Source organism: Vidua macroura, chromosome 1, assembly GCF_024509145.1.
Source record: "Vidua macroura isolate BioBank_ID:100142 chromosome 1, ASM2450914v1, whole genome shotgun sequence".
NCBI lineage: Eukaryota > Metazoa > Chordata > Aves > Passeriformes > Viduidae > Vidua > Vidua macroura.
The window spans coordinates 111,294,408-111,316,090 of NC_071571.1; positions in this window are offsets into that span (position 1 = coordinate 111,294,408).

Sequence of the window (21,683 nt, forward strand, 5' to 3'; positions counted from 1 at the left end):
AAAATGAGATAATGAGAATGACTTGTAATTCTGACCTCCAAACTGCACTGCTCTATTTGTACTGTCATATACATCTGCACTTCTCCTTAAGCAGAAGGAACTATAACCTAACTTTACAGTTTCAGTTTAGAGTTTGTTTTCCTGCTTAAATCTCTCCCTGAATCAACCAAAGGATCTGACAATGCTTTTCCCAGACTAAAAGATACAACTTACATTGACTTCCTCAAGGTTTTGTTTTCACCTTAGCTACTTAGGTACATACAGCATTACCATATATTTGTACAGCCTATACAGGGAACATCCACTTTTAGTTTCTGTAGTTCAAGATACTTGGAACAAGTATTCTATTGTTTTCAGCTATCAAGACAGGCAGTTCTCATTCAGTACAATATGTCACTAGAATTTCTAGAAACCACAGATGAACTCTTGAACTGCTTCCTTTAATCTATACTCCAGAACTTGAGGTGTTGCTTTTTTATATCTTTCTATCCTTGGGCAGAAATTCTCTGTATGTTTTTTATTCCTGCTTTAACCTTTCTCATATTCTGCCATCTTATCTTGGAGATTATTAAATACCATATGAACATTTTACTGCTAAAACATCACACTACCTAAATTTTTTGTTTGAAAGAGAAAAAAAAACAATAAAATAATCAAAATATTCTGCTGTACTGTTTTTTAGTCTTTGCTTACAAGTTTCATTTTTAATTTCATTATCGATAAAAGTGTTTTCTCACAACTAATGATACCCTAAAAAAAAAAAAAAAAAAAAAAAAAGACAAGAAGGTATATGATAGAGCTTATCTGGAATATTTAGACCACCTAAAGACTCTTCCTATCAATCCTTATCCAATAACTATTGAGATACATAACTTCCACAGTTTTGAAAAACAGCTTCCATTTTTAGAGAACGGACTGCCTCACCATGTTTAAATATCTGCTTAAATAATAATATTCTGAGACACAAAATTAGTCCATGGCCAATGCTATATCGAGTAACCATAGTTTTATTATTTACTGGGACTGGAAGTCAGAACTTCATTTGTGCAGTATTTTGGTTTTGTCTCTGTGCATACCTAGTATGGTTGCTTTAATCTGTAGAGATTAAATATGTAAAGTTAAGCAATTTTCAGATGTTTTCACCTGGTACTGACATGCTGTTCTCTTAGGTCTGTATTTCTGTTACCCATAGACAGAATCATATTAAAAAAAAAAAAAATAGGCAAAAAAGCTTTTCTGACTGATTTTCTGCAAGACAACCTAAACTAAAGCCTAGGAGGTAATGTAACTGTTGGCTGCATAATAAAGACTGCATCACGATGTGCAGACAAAAAAAAAGGAAACCTAGGAGACAAGTTTAAATCTACTTTTTTCTAATGTTAAGGCATGGTTATGTAAACTTAATGTCATATTAACACTAAAATAAAGTATGTTTTTAACTTTAAAACAAATGAACAATCAGAGAAAGGGAAGAATCTGTCATGTAACAATGAAGCTGACCGCTCAGGAGCCATTTACACTGTCAAGAAAGGAACAGCTGGGACCAATAATAAGCTGTTATCCTTCTTAGTGATTAGATAATACTTGACAGAACAGATGTATTTAGGAGTTATGAAACCTAGTTCTAAATTCTGGAGGTCACAAGTCTCACTGAGACTCTGCAGAAAAACAAACCATGTTGCAGAAAATTAAAGCATCTAAGACCTCCTCTGAATCTAAAGAGGGTCTTGGGGAACTGTCAGAAGTTACCTGGAGTTTTTTTCACTAAAACACCCTTCCAGCCTTCCTAATCTCCAGTATACCCCCATATCTTGTTTCCTGCTGTATCTCCTTTCCTGATGGAGGTGTAGGCACATCATACAGCAACTGATGTGTGGGTCAATGCAAGCAAACACGCTCCTAACACAAACCTTGAATTCACAGGAACTGCTCATCTTCCTTCTAATTTAATTGGCACCAAACTTCACTGAGATAAAGACAATTGAGTGAACACATTTTGTCTTCATTCTTAACTTCAGATATGAAGATGATTTTGTCTTTCTAAAATGCAAAAAAGATTTTTCAGAAATTATGAGACAGTTTCTAGATAGGATACCTGTGCTATGTAATTTCCTTTGGGTAGCATGTTAGGCTATATTTTGCAGTAGAGTTCAGTTTGGTAGTATATTTTATTGTGGAAAAGTATTTATTTCAAATGACAGTTGTTTTGAAACCATTGTGTCAGTGTTTTCTATTTCACTCTAGTGGCTATTATTTGTCTTTTTATTACATTAATAGTAATTAATAATAAGTCAAGGAGGTTTTATTCAGGAAAAGATGCTAGGAAGTACCCACTAAGGGACAGCAGTGAAGACTGAAAGCAGAAGTAGGGACTAATTTATTTCAAATTTCTCTACCAGTTCAGGATGCCAAAAAATGGAAATAAAAGCCAAGAGTAAATGTAAAAACAGGTATTCCATTATTCCCAGGTTTTCTAAAAAGTCAGACAGGTTTTATGAAAAGAAGAAAGAGCTGTTCAAATAAATAAGAATATTTTATATTGAGCTATAGGTGTAACACAAAATGTAACAGGGAATAACTAGTGGAGTAGATCATGTTAACACAGGTTGATGAAATGCCATGTGATATGGCCTATAACTGAAAATATTAATAGAAGAATAAAAGAGATTAGTTCTGAATGTTGTCATCATTAATCTTCACTAATGAAAAACAGTAAGCAATGAAAAAGCACCAGCAACACCAAACTCTTCCTCTCCTTCCCCCCTTATGCACAGAGTCTGCTCTGTCAATCGGAAGGCAGAGCCATGCTGCCAGTTCCCAGCATGTCACAAGATGGAGAAATTCCCGTGTGCTGTGCCTTCTGCATTCAGAGAATGACAAAAAGTAACACTAGCCATTGGGATGTACAAAGTGGAAGTCAGAGGTGGGGGTTGGGGAATTCTTTGACTATAGGCTTCTTCCTGTTAGGTAGGATTTCTAAAAACAGGCTCTTCTGAAAAATGCAGGGTTTTTTATCTATTTCAAGTGTAGAAGATGCAGAATTTGCAAGAAAATTTCTCGTTGAAAGAGAGATGAACTTTTTTACTACACTGAAGCAAGGAATTGCTGGAAGGAACTTTCAGCTCTATGTTGACATTATCCATTTCTTCTCTGAGTCTGAACGTAACGTGTCATTGACATGAAACCACTGACTAGTGGCTAAAAAACTGTGAAAAATGAAGAGATTTTTTCAGTCATAGAAAGATGCCTTCAGTTCTTAAAGTTCTCTAAGTTCCACTGCATATTGAGTCCCTCTGAACCACTTTGTCTCAACCAAGAGCTGGGAAAAAACATATCCCCTCCCACATATTAATCTAAAGAAATGTACATAGATTTCTTTTTCCCCCACATCAAGAATTTTATGGAATAATTTCTCAAAGATCTTTCAACATCAACAGCGCATAAATGAAGGAGACCATAGAAAGAGAGCTGTAGTATAATGATGTAAGAATGACTTTTTCACAATTTAGTCATCCCATACAATTCAACAATCTGAGCTGCTTTCTTTTGACACTGCACAGCAGGCTCACCTTTATCCTTGAAGAGTAAGCCTGCTGTGCAATCAGCATATACAGCCCTCCAAGGCTTGCATGGCCTAGAAGGCAGCCTGCATTACCCATTGGATAGAGCCCTTCGAGACTATTTTCAGCAATCGTCAGTCACAGTAAGTTCAGGTCCACATTTCTTAAAGCAAAGAAAATACAAAGTGCATTGGATCCTCCATTAGTTAAGGATGCAACTGACCATGAATATTATCAGAATTCTGAAAGCAATTTTGATGACCAAAATTCAGTTTGGTAGACAGATCATTTCTCATTAATAACTTCAACAGATGGGTTTAAACTACAAGCAGTGATCACACAAAAATACTCCCAAATTATTGATGAAAAGTACATCTTTTCTAGAAATAATCCTGTAAAATAACCATCTTTCACAATAAAGTAAAATTACTAATTTACTTTTATTTATGTCATTCATTTTCCTTTAAAATTCATAAAATAGATAGGTCTTACCTCAAATCAATGAAGACTTTTCTGTATTGTCTATCTGTATTTGCTTCATGTTCCATAATTAATTTAGTTCTTTACATTCATTCTTTAGGTTTTACATAGTGTAATAGTTTCCAGCAATTTAACTGAATTAATTTGAATTAACTATTTAATTTGAAAAATAACCAACCAACCAACCAACCAACCAATCAACACCATCACCAGCAACAAAAACCCATACCGTGTAAATTAGGCAAGGCTCGATTTCCATGTACTGTGTTTTAAGCACATGCATATATGTGCAGAAATTCATGACAATATATACCCAAAGAAAGGGAATTTATTTCAGAGAAGGCACTTAAAGCACTCAGTGTAACTGGCAAATTTGCATTTCTGTAAGAGAACAGCTTCACAAATCCAGTTAGGGTTCTCCGGCTTGTTGCACAGTTCTTGTAGTATATATGCACAGATTTTATTGTGACACCTGCATTTTTGCAATTGCCTATGTTGTATGTGGATTTATGCATATTTGTAGGCCACTATCTTCAAAAAAAATACATACCCCTTTTACTTTTGTCCCTATATATGAAATTTTTGTAATTAAACCCTGGCTTGCACAGCAAAATCTTTTCTAATGTCAGCAAAAAGTAACAATAATTACATGTAATACAAGTGTGGGACTATTTATTTCAGCATATGCAAAGTAAATATCTAGCTTTCAATGCTAGACTCTTCAAGTACTTACAAAATATAATGCTGTTTTAGGCCGATACCTGAACCACTTGGCTTTCAGGAAAAATCAGTATTTTACTGCCATTCCCCAGAGCATTTTTCATTTAGTTGCCTAAATAGAGAGTTGTCTTCTTTCAGATGTCAAGTTTTTCATAACATTTTTGTCCGTACTCCACAGACAGTGGAGGATTAAAGTACAGAGAATGACTCCTTTCCTCAGCTGCAACTTGAAGTGATGCTGACATTAAGCTGCTGAAAACCTTTAAATTATAAAGTGTTTTCACTAAACTTCCTGCTGTACGGAAGAGAGGTTAAATTGCACTGTCTTTCTTGTACCAAATGTGACAGATGGTCACAGGACCCAAAAAATGTGAGCATCCACAACACAAGTAAACTCTACTTTCAAGAGCAAGGGTATCTGGTAAACAAAGCTGCAGCTTCTCCACAATGAAGAAGGTAAACATAAAGCACTGTAGCAGTTCAGCAGTAATAAACAGGTGGGAGTCTTCTATTTGGGTGATACTTGTAAAGTGGTCTTGCTGCATTAGATTTTGTAACCCAGACTAATGGTCTGTAAGCAGCTATGTAAATGGGTTAAATTAAGAGGGAGGAAAATACCTTTTGATTATCCTTATATATACACATATATACACATATAAGTCAAGTGCACACATGTATAAAGACCAGATTTCAAGACCTCATCAGTAGGCAAAGAATGCTTCATGGTATTTTAAGATCAGTATTTTTTAAATTTATTCTTTAGACATTGTCCCATTTTTTTTGAGCAGTAGTATCATGCAGAGTCTAAGGATATTTTTCTTATGAAAGGACTTCTTATGAAAGGTATACCTAAAAGGTAGCTATAAAAAAAAGCGAGGAATCAAAACTTCTATAACAGATGTTGGCACAAATATATGAAGTTTTGCAAGGATGTCAGATTTTTAAGACCTTCAAGCTTTGTAAATGCGTAATAAGCATAATCTGTATAGGATTAGATGAAAAGGTCATGTTTCTTGCAGAAACATGGAATCATGGGAAAGAAAATAAAGGTATAATAATTGATGTAAATTCCTATGTAACTGAACTGCCAATAGGGAGTCTCAAACACCCAAGGAAAAGTTTTAGGCTTGGTACCAGGAGAGCCTGGTGTAAGGTGATACCCTGTCATATATAGGATTTCTGTATGATCTGTCCTGGCCTTAAACTTTGCAAACTTGAGATGATTAATACATCATGTCCAGATATAAACATGCACACAAGCATGCCATGACATGTTTTGTACCAAAGACTCAGGTTCATGTTTGAGCTCTGTTGGAACAAAACTGTCAATGAAGGATTTAGCATCTTTGACTTCTCGTGCTTTTCTCAGGACATTTTAACCAAGGCAAGCAAAACCTGAAAATGTTGGCTTCTGAACATATGGAATGCTAGCCATTGAGTCAGTGCAACCTGGTACCTATTACAGAAGAGAGAGAATTCACCCTGAGCTTTTAGAATAAACAAACAAGAATGGTGAGATATCCTACAGTCTGCGATCCAAATGTCCACTCTCCGTCCTAAGCTGAATGAGTCCCTTGGCACTTGGTCATTAAGCTGATGAATACATGAACAATATTCTTCATTCTTGCTAGCTGCTGAACAAGACCACTTGTGTTTTATGAGGTAGAATTCATATGCTGTTAACAAGGTATTTAGCTTTTTGACATTTAAATGTCAGCTGACCAAACGGAGTCACTCACATACCATACTCAATGGATGTAGCCTCCTCCTTGTGATTCAGCTTGACTTAAAATAGGCAAATTGTGAAGCTCTGGGTGAATTGTTTGGTCAGTTGAAAGCTGGAGACTCTATATTACACCTGTAAGGAAAATCCTATAAAATTATAGCCACTGCTTCCATAACATCATGTAAGCTACACACTGGCTTTAACAAGACAATGTCTTAATCACAGAAGACCAATAATATCTCTGAATACAACTTCAAAAAACTTTTCTGAAAAACCAAAGAGCATGATTAGGAGAATCATATAATATAATCCTGCACAATTAGTGGTATGAGTTATTGTTAAAACAATAAAACTTTTATAAAACTTTAATTTCTACAATCAAGGAACTGTATGAGGCTCTAAAAATGCAATGTTTAAGGTATCCAAGTGCTGTTACCAGTTCAGAGCTCTACAAATCTCATAAAATAGGCTTTTTACATTGCTTTATTCCACGTAGCAGTCCTGTGTTCCTCCAGAACACAAACTCAAATATTACTCAAGTAAATAATGGATGCAATTATTTAGAGTTACTAGGATGGGCAGCATTAAAAACAACAATAAAAAAAAAGTATAGGAAATAAATGCCCTGAAAAACATTGTAGAATTACTGATTATCTGCATGCTGACTCATCAGTCATTTGCACATGTTCTAAAATCTCCTGGTAAACCTGCAGTTTGGTAGAGCATCACCTTTAACAGAGAGGGATATATAAACTTCCTTTTCCCTGTCAAATTTAGAAACCTGTGCGAATCAGTGAATTTCCCCATGCTTAATTTATGATTCTGTGATATATAAGAAATCTTGGAATTTTGCCATAGAAATTACAGGATTCCTAAAAGCTACTCTGAACATGAAAGCTTTTATTGTTTTATATATGTATGTACATGATTCATCTTTGATGCTGTAATATCTAACAAGTTTATACAAGATGGAAATAAAAGAGTAATAAAAATTAACAGAATCTTAGGAAAAAATGGTTGTTTCTTCTAATAACATGTTTACACAAAGCACAAGGTTCAGTAATGAAATTCAGTAATTCACTTTCGTGGATTATAGTTTAGTAAGTGATACAGCAGATATGAGCCATCATTTACAAGAAGATGCCATCTGCTGAGCAAACATGCAATCAGCAGGCACTTCCTATTACACTGGAATCTTTTTTGTCCTTTATTGATTTTCTCCCTTGCATTTCTAAAGCCCCTCAAGCAATCTGAGCCAGTGCAGCAAATGAAGAAAGCAAAGGACTTCTCAATGACCCCAATATCAATTCTGCTTTGTGCTTCACGCTGTCTCAAGGCTATGGACCTCATAGGTTAGTTTAAAAGAGACAGAATATAGTACATAAAGCGTGTGTGTATGTATATAGTTCCAAGGCAACTCTGTAGAAATGACAGTCTAACCTTTGAGATTAAACATACTTCAAAAAAGCATTACAACATTAAACATACTTCAATACAAGCATTAAATTATTCACCCCTACACCATTTAATTGTTGCTTGATAATACTTCTCTTTTTTTTCTTCCACAGAAGCAGTTTGTTTCTGCCCTTTGTCTACCTCATGTACACTCTGATTCAAATAGGACACCTGAAAAATTTATGCATAAATAGCTATGTTAATATTTAAAAGTTATTGTCCTACATCTATAGATGTCAGAAAAAAAAGCATTAGTCATTAAATACTTTCACAGTTACCATTCCTAAGCTTATTTTGGTTTTCCCTTCCATACTTATTTTCACATCATGTAGGTTTATATATACTGTAGGTTTTGAATGATAAAGTCCATTTTAAAATATAAAATACCTCGCTGCATCATAAAACATTTTCCATCTTGCAGAAAAACAAATTAAATAAAGTTCTAAAGTCAAAATATATTTTTGAAATAGCTTCCATGAAGCAAAATAGAAGTTTAATAATTGTTATCGCTACCTCATGCAAAATACAGCTAAGGACAGCTAACAAGAGGAGGAAGGGGAAAAATATTACAATATCTCATTTTTCTCTTTTTCATTAATCCACTCTATTATTAATTGGCATCTCAAGAAAAATGGTTCTTGTCTATTGTATAATTTCATTTGCATCATTAACACGAGCACCAAATATTAAATGGAAGGAACTATGATTAATACATGTAGTAAGGAAAATTTTGCATTAATAAATATGCTTAAATGAATTGCATAATATTTATACTATTCAAAGTTTAAAATTCCATGTAGAAGATATAAAAAATATTAAAATAGGCATTTATATTTCCATTCTGAAAAGCTTTATACAATGAGAAAGTTCTCCCTGGAAATTACCACTATCTTTTGGATATCATTTGCATACAAATCTGCTTGTGCAAACTCTTTCTCCAAGCTTTTAACACAGAATCAAATACACAGGTGTAGACCATGATGTATAACTCACGCCACACCTCTCCAGGTTTCCACAAAACTAATGATGTGATCTTTGTCACATTGTTTCTACTTAGTTTCAGTTGGGGAAGGGCTAACAACATTAGTCACTGCCATTAATGCCTTGTTTTGAAAATACTATTAGGTATTAGAAGAATCTTCTTCTTTTTTTTTTTTTTTTTTTTTTTTTTTTAATTTATCAATTTGACTTATTAAGTCTGCATTAAAAATAAACTGCCACATAATCCATTATCTGAACCCAAGCCATTCAACATCCCCCATCTCTCATCCAAAAGTGGGGAAGTATTGCTACATGCAGGTTATGCCAAGAGCCCTTCAAATAGAGTAACACTAAAAACCCGAAGATGATATTCCATGACAAGCTGTGTACTAGCAGCTGGATAACAGAACTATGAACCTACAGACTGATTCTGCAACAAAACACCCTCCCTGCTGATACAGCAGAAACTGTTGTCTCTGGGCTTTGAGAAAAAATAAAAAACACTGTATCTAAACTCCATAGGCTCAATAGACGCTGATATTTCAAGGTTCTCTAACAAGTACATGGCTTACAGAAAACTCCTTGTCTTAATCAATAGCTAGTTTTTCTACTTTGTTTCACTTATGACATAAGACTGAAAACAAATTAAATTTTTCCCACATTTCTTGTTGCTTTCAGAGCCAATTCACAAAAGAAGAAAAGGAACAAGCACCTGCCTAAGACAAAGATATTCCAAAAGTCTAAAGTCAAAGTGTTGGGTTTTTTTAACAATGACAAAAAAAAAATGCTAGTGACTGGTCCAGACTCTTACTACTTTTACTTCATGGCTGTCTTGAAATGTATCTTTATTTCTAAATCAGCTACTTGTCTCTCAGTCTCTTCAATGCTCTTACTATCTTAATAGATTTATAGAATGTTAATGGACCTTAAGGATCTCCTAGTCCCAACCTACTATGATAAATACATCCTTTTTCAGTTTTAAACCATAGTCTACAAACATAGTTATGCTTACTGTGAGTCTTTCAAGCAGGAAATGCAGCATAACTTCTGAATTCCTATAGAATGGCACAATATTAGGCAAAGCTACAGATGTGACAATCTGGTTAGCAGATGGAATGGACAAGCTTCTCAGAAAATCACTAACACTTCCTGGTCTCTGTCGCATTAGAAGATCCCCTTTGGCTGTCTCAGAATAGAGTCTTATCTAAACTGATCTGCACCCTGACCATCACTAGTAAATGATAGCTTTTGTACTTTCCACAGCCTTTGACATCATCATTAAATTTTGGTCTAATAGGAAGAAAAACCTCTTGATAGCAAGGATATGAATGTTGTCTAACACAGAGGAATAAGGCTTTGGAAGAAAAATAGGAGTAAAAGGTTTAGTTGAAACAGATCTTAAAACCACCCTAAAAGAAGTACAACTCGCATCTCAAGGACTCTTTATCATGACAAAACATGAACTACAATTAAAAAAAAAAACCATAAAAACATATTGAGAACAAAATTTACTTCCGATTAAGAAAGTGCTCTTTTTTTTTTTTTCTGTTTGGAAAAGGAAAAAAAAAGTGGGCTAAAAATGCCACTAAGGATCCAGTGAAGACAATGGAGACTTTTAGTTTCAATGAGTAATCAAAAAGACTAAGTATTGAATAAAAAGGGAGGAAGATGTTTGGAATCAAAAATCTATCATGCTGTATCAGTCAGGCCTAGAAATGTTCCCTTCAGCCTTCTCTAAAGCAAAGCCTGAGAATCAGAAGGAAGTTGCTCATCAATCACAAATACACGTGACAGAGACCTTGTGCATCACCCGGCTTAGAAGAGGAACAGTCAACACTTTCTGCTAATGTCTTGGACAAAGAGGAATTTCAGGATCTCTCTTAGGACTTATCTTTCTATAAATGGGACACGTAGATATCCGATTCTAGTCTGACTTCTTGCACGGTTCAAAGTCAAAGAATGGAAGAGAACAAGTTTTGTAACGAAAGCAAATGAAGATTGTCACAAGAATGTTCAGAAGAAAAAATGGTTCAGACTTTTCTCTGCAAAAACGGGAATAAAAATCTCAGAAGGACTTCCGGTCATCACAGTAAATCCAACATTCTGTTCTAAAGAAAATTAGCCTTTGACAGCTCTCAGAATAAATCTCTCCTATGTGAGACCACTGCAAAAGGACCCAAATGGGGTTCTGACTCAAGGACTTATAGTAAAAGACTGAAATGGCTCTCTCCAGTATTGTCTTGGTCTTCTGATCCCATAAGATTTGGGAATCCATCAGAACACTCACAGCATGGCTGTATTCATTTCAGAATGAGGCAGGAAGGCACAATGGAGCCAAAAAAATCCTTTATTACATAATGTTAAATGTGGGAGTATTAGCAGTAAATATATTTCTTCCCAGAGGTATTATAGGTCTCCTTTATAGGAAGAAAGACCTGTTGAATCTCAATGGCACTCACTTACCAACTGTGAGAAGGCTCTCAGAATGTCTCACACACTGGTGTGCTAATAATGCATCAGAGGAGATCTTTTCCAGTCATAGAAGGAGTTTGGATGAGAAGAAAGTATTTCATTTTACTGTTTATTTGGTATCAAGATTTATATAAGAAAAAAGCCATGCTTTTACATTGTGCAAGGGTTCTATATGCAGCCAGTGCTGACTTAAGGTCTGAACAGCCACTGTCACTGCATCCTCCTCATCTTCCTCATAGGAGATGCACAAAAATAGCAACTGGAAATCTATTGCCTGCCTACAGCTTGTTATGGGGCAGTCACCGCTGATAACACAGTCAGTTCAGCAGATGCTGATTTTTCCAGGTTTGTTGGCTTTGTGTGGTAAGCTTCTGGCAATAATGGGGCTACAGAATCACTGAATCACAGAATGAACTGAGAATATGTGAGAACAACAGCTCTGCAAACATCAAGGTCAATGGAAAAGGAGGTGGAGATAGTACTCCACATGATGGAGCAGAAATTCCCCTACAGCCCATGGAGGTTCATGTTGGAGCAGATATCCACCCACAGCCTGTGGAGAACCCCACACTGGGGCAGGTGGATGCCTGAGAGGAGGCTATGAACCTGTGGGAATCCTGCACTGGAACAGACTGCATGAAGGACCTGTGGAACTGTGGAGAAAGGAGCCCACAACTGATTGGGTTTGCTGGCAGGACTCTAATTCTGTGGAGAATCAATTCTGGAGCAGTCTGCTCCTGAAGGACTGCATCCTGTGGAAAGGACCCACGCTGGAACAGTTTGTGAAGAGCTGAAGCCCATGGTAAGGACCCATGCAGGACAATTTCATGGACTACTGTCTCATTGTCTCCTGTGGAATATTGTCTACACTGGAAAAGGGGAAGAATGTGAGGAGTCTTCCCACTGAGGAGGAAGTAGCATCAGAGACAACATGTGATGAACTGACCACAGTTTATCTCCCATTCTCCATCCCCTTGTTCCACTCTGGGGAAGGAGGTAGAGAACATCATAAGTCAATCAATCATATGCCCAGGAAAAAGGAAAGGATGGGGAGAAGGTGTTTTTAAGATTTATTTTACTTCTCCATGTCCTGTTAGAGATTATGTTGTTAATAAATTCAACTGATATCTCCTTGTTCAGTCTGTTTTGCCTGTGATGGTGTTCAGTGAGTGATCTTTCTCAGTTCTTATCTCAACTCATGAACCCATTGCTATATTTTCTCTCCCTGTCCATCTGAGAAAGGAAGGGAGCAGCTTGATGGGCACTTGGCATGCAGCCAGGGCCAACACACTACACTTGCAAAAACAGCTTAAAGAACAACAAAATCCAAAAAGTAGCACTGTAGTCAAATTAAAAAAAAAAAAATAAAAAGAGGTTTTATAAAAATTAGCTTATTAAAAACGTTATGGTACAACATCTAAAAATAAAATACTTGCAAGCCAAAGAGAGATTACTTACAGATACCATATTGGAGGCTCAAAGGACATGTGAGTCAAGCATTGACAGACTTTTAGGAAATATTACCAAAAAAAAAAAAAAAATCTATGTCACTAACAGAAGGGGAACTATTAGTAGCAAGACAAAAGATTGAAAATATGTCTAAAAGAGGAAAATAGAAAAGACCCTGAACTTAGCTTATTTAAATATAAAAACACAATCAGGCAAGGTAAACAAGAGTATTTGAAAAAACCTACAAGAGACATAAACCAAGTACTTTTTCAAACACATCTCTGACAAGAAGTCTGCTAGAGACAAAGTAAGGCAAACAAATCATCAAAAGGACTTAGAGACACTTACCATGAACACTGAGAAAACAAAGCATGATAGGGGGAAAAAAGAACCCAAATTCCAAAGCACATGAAATCTGTAAAATCCTAAGGAACAATCTCATATTATTGAAATATTATTGAATAACTCATTAATCATTGAATTACTGTAAAAAAAGGAATTTGCTTCCAAATGGAAAACTTGATGCACAGGAGAGGAATCAGCATGATTAGGCAGCATTGCCTCAAAATTAATCCATTTTCTGAAGGATTCAATTAGAATGTAAGAAGGTCTACTTGGACTCCTAAGTGGTATTTGATAAATTCATTTAAATAAAAGGATGTAAGACAGCAAATAAGCAGGAGCTTAGCTGAATCACCTCTAAAACCCTAATTTCTAAGATTAATAACTAACAATCCTTAAATACTTAAACCATAAGATTGCCCTGATTGTACGGCAGAACATTCATTTTTGTAAATATTTCAGCACACAGCACTGGCCTCCAAATTGACCTTGTGCCACTGAGCACCACCCTCTGGGCTTGGCCGTTCAGCTAATTTTCAATTCACCTCACTGTCTGCTCATCTAGCCCTTGGATCAATAGCTTGTCTATGAGGATCTTAATGGGAGACAGTGTAAGTCCAGGCAGACAATTTCCACTGTTCTCTCCCTGTCTACCAGGCCAGTCAACTTCTGTTTGATAGCTGGTCCAGCACGAAGTTTCTTTGGTGAATCCATGCACACTACTCATGATGACTTTCTTGCCTTTGTGAAACGTGCCTGGAAATGTTTTGTGGGATTAACTGCTCCATCATTTTCTGTGGATTGAGGCAAGGCTGACTAGCCTGTAGATCTCTGATTTTTCCTTCTTGCCTTTCTTGAACACAGGGGTAACATTTTCTTTCCTCCAGTCCAGAAGAACTTCTCCCAGTCATAATCTTCCTCAGCACTCCTGGGTGCATCCCATCAAGGCCCAGGGAATGATGAGTGTCCAGTTTAAATAAGTACTGCCTGATCTGATTCCCTTCCATGAAAAGTATGCATTCCTTTCTCCAGCCTTTCCCCTTGGTCTCTGGGACCCAGGATTCTTGAAGGCTGACTCTTGCAGAACAGAATGGAGAAAAGAAGGAATTCAGTACTGCAGCATTTTCCTGTGCTATCAGGTTCCCTGCCCCAAGCAGCAATGGGCTCACATTTTCTGTAGTCCCCCTTTTGTGATGTCTGCACTTACTGAAGTCCTTCTTCTTGTCTTTGATATCTCTTGCCTGATTCAATTCCATTTTGGCTTCAACTTTTCCAACTACATCTCTGCATGCTCATACAATGCTGCTGTATTTCTCCTAGGTTGCCTGTCCCTGATTCCACTCCTATATTCTTCCTTTTTGCATCTGAATTTTGCCTGGAGCTCCTTGTTCATCCATGCAAGCCTCCTGGCATTTTTGCCTGACTTCCTACTCATTGGAATGGACGGCTCTTTTGTTTGAAGGAGATGATATTTGAATACTAAACAGCTTTTTTTGGCCCCTCTTCCCATATATAATATAAAACTATCAATTTTGGATGAGAAGAAAGTGTCAAGGACAGTCCTTTTATCTGAAAGTGTTAAATTGGTCAAAGAGTCTCAGTTCATCTCTTTTATGATGAATGGCCATGTATAGGATATTTCATACCAGTGCAGTGGTATGTTAGTTATATGGCTGATAAATTCAAATTACAAGTTACTATTTCCAAAATTCTTAGGTCACATAAACAATTTATTTGCATAAAAGCAAACTTTTAGTAGAAGTGAGCTCCTTAACAAAAACAAACTTTAAAAATCACTCAGTTACACTATTAGATTACACATAAAAAGCCCACAGCAACTTGGTTGCCCTGCCCAAAATTCAAGCAACAAAAAGCACAAAATAAAAGCAGAAAACACATCACCTATACATATCTTAATGAATTGCACTTAACCTGTGGTATAGGCACAGACTGGGAGCTAGGAATTTTCCATGCACCAGCTGGGAATCAAACCCAGGTCACAACAATGGGAACCTTGCATGATACCACTACATCACTAATGCTCCCCTGCAAGAGCCCATCATTCAGTGTCATCTCACTCTAATTTCTAGGGCTTTGTTAGCAAGAACCTCAGTTACCCTGCCTCAGAGGCAGATCATAATAAGGACTATGCAGGAAAAAGAGTTTTCTACCAGAAAAAAATTACCTGAAGAACAGAACACATATCCTAAAACACTGACAAGAGGTCACTGGACAATTAACTATGCCCTAGGGAGTAGTTTCCTAGGGAGGTTTTGAAAGAGTAAGCATGGAAAACTCTAAAGTCTTCTGTTTGTTTCTTAAAATGTGTATAAATAGTCAATCTTCTTTTGGTGAAGGCAAAGACTAAATGTCCTCACAGATTCCTTCCAAAATGTCTTTGCTTATAAAAATACTTAAATTTCAAAACAGCAAAGCCGAGACAGTAATTTGTCTCAATAGTGCAGAGTAAGCGGATGTGTGCTGAAGCTGGAAAGAAATGAAAGGAACCAAACAATAATTGTTCCATTCTGACTGCCTATAACTTTCACGAGGAGCAAAATTGTTTTGATGAATACACGGCTACCCATGACTTTGGAAGTCAAAGCACTTTAAGCAGGGATGCAAGAACAACAAATATTCCAGGCAGAAAAGCAAGTGGACTGCAGCTGAAAGAAGTTCTTTGGTGCAATGTCTTCCATGATCCACTTCATGTACAGGTGTTGAAACTTTTATCACAGCTTCTGCAGCTTACTCAGGAACTCTGCCCCATTTGAGAAGCATACTAATGGTTTAATTTTTGAAATTTATTTATTAATAATTAATTAATTAATTAATTTGAATATTTTCTGAAGGTTTCATGCATTTAGCAACTGTACATAGCATAAGGACCTGAGATTTCTTGAACAAATAATATCTGTGAGATATATTCAATCTTCATGGAAAATGAGTTACTATCAGGTTAAATGCACTGTTTTTCCTCAGCTTCTTTCATTCAAGATATCTAACATAATATGAAGGAAAGGTAACACAAAGGAAGAAATTAATGGCAGACCAAGGAATTTAAAGGTTTCTGAGCAGAACCAAATATCCTGCCTCTCTCATAGCACTTAATGGCAACTCCCCAACTATATTTATTTACAACCTTTGTTTAAAACAAATCTTATTCAGTCAATAACTCCAGAAAAGATAAAAGGAGACTTTCAAATAAAAATACCTACAAACAACACTTTTTCTTTGTCCTTGCACTCAGTAACACATGGGAGGAACGGACACAACTTCTAATTTTTAGGAGGGATTAGCAATTGCTTTTTTCCTAAAGGTCAAATATGTTAGATGCTAGGTTGGTGGTTTTAAAAGTAAATTTAAGAAAATGAAGGGGTGCAATAAAATAGCATTCCAGAAAGTCCATGTACGAGTTAACTTACATTATCATAAAAAAGCAATAAGCAGAAATCTGTGATTGTATCAGAAGAAGAATCCTGTTTTTGCACTAAAGCAAGATGTAGAATGTATTTCTTCTGAATTGAATACTACATTTAGCCTACAGTCATTATTTCCTTACACTCATTACTATGAGTAGACTAAATGGCAGTCTGAAAAGATATTTCCTTCTCAAAGGATGGTTTCAGATCATCCTTTGAAGATATACATAGAGCTCCTGGAATCCCTCATTACTGGGAATTTTTCATAATTTGTCATTCTCTGGGACTTGAATCTGAACTTTCACATGCACATCTTGAATTCCCAAACGTGTGGAAGACAATGACCAGGACACATTCACAGCAATATAAATTATATATGAAATAGACAACACTCAAATGATTTCTCTTGTGAGAAAGTCTCTCTTGTGTTCCCAGTCCCTCTATGATCTCTGTAACAAAGTTTTAGTGTACAACATGGTCTCAGTGCTTCTCAAATCTCCTTTCTGAGAACTCACCTCTCAATCCTGATTGTCTCTATTTGTCTCTAGAAATTCTTACAAGCCTGAGTTTCCTCTTTCAGCTTATCAGTTAATACTCCCAAAACAGGTAAGATCTCTCTACATTATTACAGGTACGATAAAATAAAAATTCTGTCGATCAAGAAAGATATCAATGAAATTGAAAATAATAAATTTGGAAAGCTGTCACTAATTTCAAAATATTCTAATAATTCAAATAAGTAGTTCCATCAACATCAGAACTAATGAAGCCTGCTTTATTACTCATTTGTGTCCCATCATTGATTTACCTTGGTGTGTTAAGGTATGAGCTCTGACTTGGACCATTAATAAGGACTCAGGACATAACTCCTCCTTTCTTTCATCTTTTTATCCCCTCCCTTTTCCCACACCTCTTATATGGCATTTTTGGGATCTAGTAAGGAATATTTTCATGCTGACAGGATGTATTTATTCAACTCTGTTATCAATTTCTACAAAACTTGTAAGAATCGAATTATTTTCAAGAATAATTTTTTTTTCAGATCTCTTTGATGAAACCAGACAATAAAATTCAAAGTTTCTGGAGGGATAAAGATGATACCTGTCAGATAAATAAAACCAGCTTACAAGCAGAGTTCAAAAGAAGAGGGAACTAAAAAAATGAGGGTTTTTTTTCTGCACTGAGAATATTATTTACAGTATAATTTAAAGTATAGATATTTGGAATCAATAAACTGAAAAGCTACAAAATATATGCATATCTTAAAAGAATTCACAGAAAAAAGAGAAAAATAGTATTTCAGATTCTATTTTATAGCCATCACAAATGAAAAAAAAAAGCTTTTACCAAAATCCCCAAATGTTTTGGGGATTTACTTTCTGTTAACAAAAAATAATTTCAGAATATTCCACATTTTCAAGGTATGCATTTTCTTTCTGCATAATTTTAGCTGTTTTTCTTTCAAGTAAAATAAAAAAGTTAGTTGATAAATTTCAGCCTGAAACAATTAGAAATTGTTGAAATGTGATTTTATAGACAGACTTACAATAAAAGTAGGCATGTTTTAAATGCAAAAATAAAATTTTCTTCCTATATTTGTATTGTATTTAGGCATTACCTATTGTTGCATCCCGGAGTTTGGGTTTAGATTAGGGTTTTTAATTTATGTTAAAATAAGTCAAGTTCTGTAATCCCGCGTTTCCCCCGTGTTGTTCCCGCCCACGGTTTCTGGCCCCATGTTGCCTGTTGCCGGACCTTACCCCTCTGCCGCTCCTGTAACCACCCTGCCATCCGGCCCCGGGAAACCCCGTGCTGGCCACACGATCCCGCTCAGCCCGCTCTGGCTCGGTGCCCGCCCCTGCGGGGTTCTCTGGTTGGTCGCTGTTGCTGGCGTCACCGCCACAGCAGCCGCCCCTATTGGGCGGCAGGCCGTGGATCCTCTCGCCCCGCCCCTCTATAAAGCCCTATCCCGCCGGCAGTCAGACGCCATTTTCTCCCATGCGAGTGCCGGGAGCGGTCGCGTCTTTCCATCGAACCGCGCCACGTGACCAATAAACCGTTCCTGCCAAGCACGGAGTAAATGGACAAATTCCTTCCTCTTTGCCGGGTCCCTAGCGCACGGTAACAGAGGCTGGCCAGCCCACGCACCCGAGACACGGAGCCGTGTCCGGGAACCCGCGGCAGCAAACCCCGGCAGCACGTGGAAGCTACGCCACAGCCGGGCTCCCAAGAGCCGCGTGCGGCCGGGGAGAGCAAAAACCCACGCCGCAACCTATTTCTTATTTTTTGCACAAATTCTGTTTTTTTCCCCCCCATTTTCTTAATTTTTACATTTCAAACTCTCCAATGCTTCATTAATATTTAGAATCCTTTGATTTATGGCCAGTAGATTGCTTTCCTTGATGGATTTCTAATGAACATTAAACCACTAAGACACCTTAACATAAGCTGAAATTATTTCAGACCAACACAGAAGACATAAGTATGCAAGTATTTTTAATTCATTTACATAAAAAAAAAAAAAGGTACTGATTCTTCCACAGTTATTATAATTTAAGAAGCAGCATCTGATAATTTTATACTCTCATCTCCTTGGGCTGCTATTTTGTTATTCAAATATTCTATATAAAAAATATTTTGTAAAGTAAGCAATACAAATTTCTCCTGTTTCTTTGTGATAATAAACAATATTTAAAAAAATAAAATAAAAGGAAGACTAGTAAAGAGCAGTTTGGGATGTTTTAGTGATTGTGTGCATTTGTGCATTGCCCTTGCAGGATATCCTAGCAGAATTTTTAGGCTTCACAGTCTCAGTGAGAGCACAATCACTGCCTGCTAATTCACACATGACATATGTGCTATAACTAAGCAGAATACCTTAAGTTTTTCTCAGCCTTAAGATTTTCCTTAATATCTCAATATCTCTCTTCATTTGATTCATAGACTCACGGAATGGTTTGGGTTGGGAGGAACCTTAAAGATTCTGTGGTTCCAACCCCCTTGGCCACAGAAAGGGATACCTTCAGGTGACTCAGGGCCCCATCCAGCCCTTGAACACTCTCATGGACGGAGAATCCATAATTTGTCTGCTTAAATCACTGATGGATCAATCACTAGAGCTTAAGGAAAAATGAGGATGTTATCTAGAGGATAAGGAAATAATTTAAAGTTGTTTTAGATGGAGACAGGCATAACTGTTCACATGAAGCCTAGTAAACTTTTTTTCCTTCCCTCTCCTTCCTCTGCAAAAGTTGAAACACCACATCCTGTACAATTCATATAGTGACAAGAGTCCGACTGGAATATGACCAGGCAACAAACATGTTTGGTCTAGAAGTATCAAGGTTGATAATAAAAGTCTTAGAGAATAATACATGTGAGAAAATCAGGACAGAATTAGCATACAGGTACTTTAAATGGCATGTAATTTCCTACTGGTATCTCAAGCATCTGTTGAAGAACAGATTTACATAAGAACCTTTTTGACAATGTCCCAGGAGCTAAGGAGGGTCCTGTCATCTTGACCAGAATGTCACAGTCCTGCTGTACTTCTCTAGGGTTCTGGCAGTTGTCCATGGACGGCTGTACCTTCCTAAATAGTTGGGGACTGAAATTCCAATCTGAATGATTATGGATTGTAACACATGATCTGAGAAAAAACTGCAATGAAGCACCTTTACTAACCTAGAAAGAGGAGATAAAAAAACAAAATTTTTAAGCCGCCCAGTATGTAAAATACTCTGAGAAATATAATGCCCCAACCCTGAAAATGTTGAAGGCCAGGCTGGATGGAGCTTTGGGGAACATGGACTAGTGGGAGGTGTCCCTGTCCTCAGCAAGGGGCTGGAACTAAATGATCTTTAAGGTCCTTTCCAATTCAAGCCATTCTGTGATACTAAATATAGTACATGTGAATTGTGAGAAAGACAAAGAGTTGGCTATATGTACAGGAAAAATACCCCAAAAAACAACTGATTAAGTATGAGCAAAATGCCCTAGTTTTTAAATTGCTAGTAAATAGGAAATACATTATTCAGAAATGTTTTTCACTCTTTCAATGCTTTTAGAGCAAACACTTTGACAGGAGTTACTTGAAATAATGTCACACTGTGCAGGTAATTAATGAAGACAAAAGAATAAAAGATTAATAGTTAAGTATGAGAACAATTTTATTAGAAGGGTTTCTTCTAATCTTTGAGAAACAAAGCCTATGTAGACACAGAAAATAGGTTTAATCCATACAGATACCTTTTGTAATGTAAATCTGAGTAGCATGATAAAAAGAAAACTCTGAGTTGTCCTTACAGTGTCAAAAGTTGTAACACTCCTAAAAGATCACATATAACATTTAAAATCAGCATGAATTAACACAAGAAAAAAGAGCCAAGAAAAACAATGCTGAAAAACATTAGTTCACATCACTTATTCTGTCTTCAGACTTATTGGTGTATGTGACAATTGTCAAATTCTAATTTGGGTCGATTCAAACCCCAGTGAAGAAACTGAAAACAATCCAAATATTTTCCTAATTCCCAAAATAACTCAATTACCTCCAAAATATTTCTATATTGATCAGAAGAATAACTTTGAGCTTTGTGAATATCCAATGTTATGTTTAAAGACACATTCGGTTTGTTGATTTAGCCATGTTTTTGAAGGAAATTGGCAATAGCAAATCAACTTTTTGCTAAACTTAATTTGGTTCACCTTTAAGTGGTCACCTAATGGAGCAGTTCCATGCTGCACCTTGTCCCTGTAGTGCGTGTCTGTCTTTGTATTGTCTTGGTCTTAATAACCAGGTGGCACCTGCTGAAGTATACCTGGTCATCAATCCCAGATGGAAATATATGCAGAAAGAAAAATAAAAATGTTTAAAAAGGCTTATTAATAAGTATTAGCTCTATTTGAATATAGCGGTGTTCTCAATATCTGTTGGTAGCAATTGCTGGCACCACTAATAGAAAAAAAATGTAATACACAACTAAAAAAAAAAGGCAAGAACAATGCCCATTCTGGGTTGTAATATATGACTGTATCTTTGCTTTTTCAGGGGAGGTGCTTTGGGCATGTTTTTGT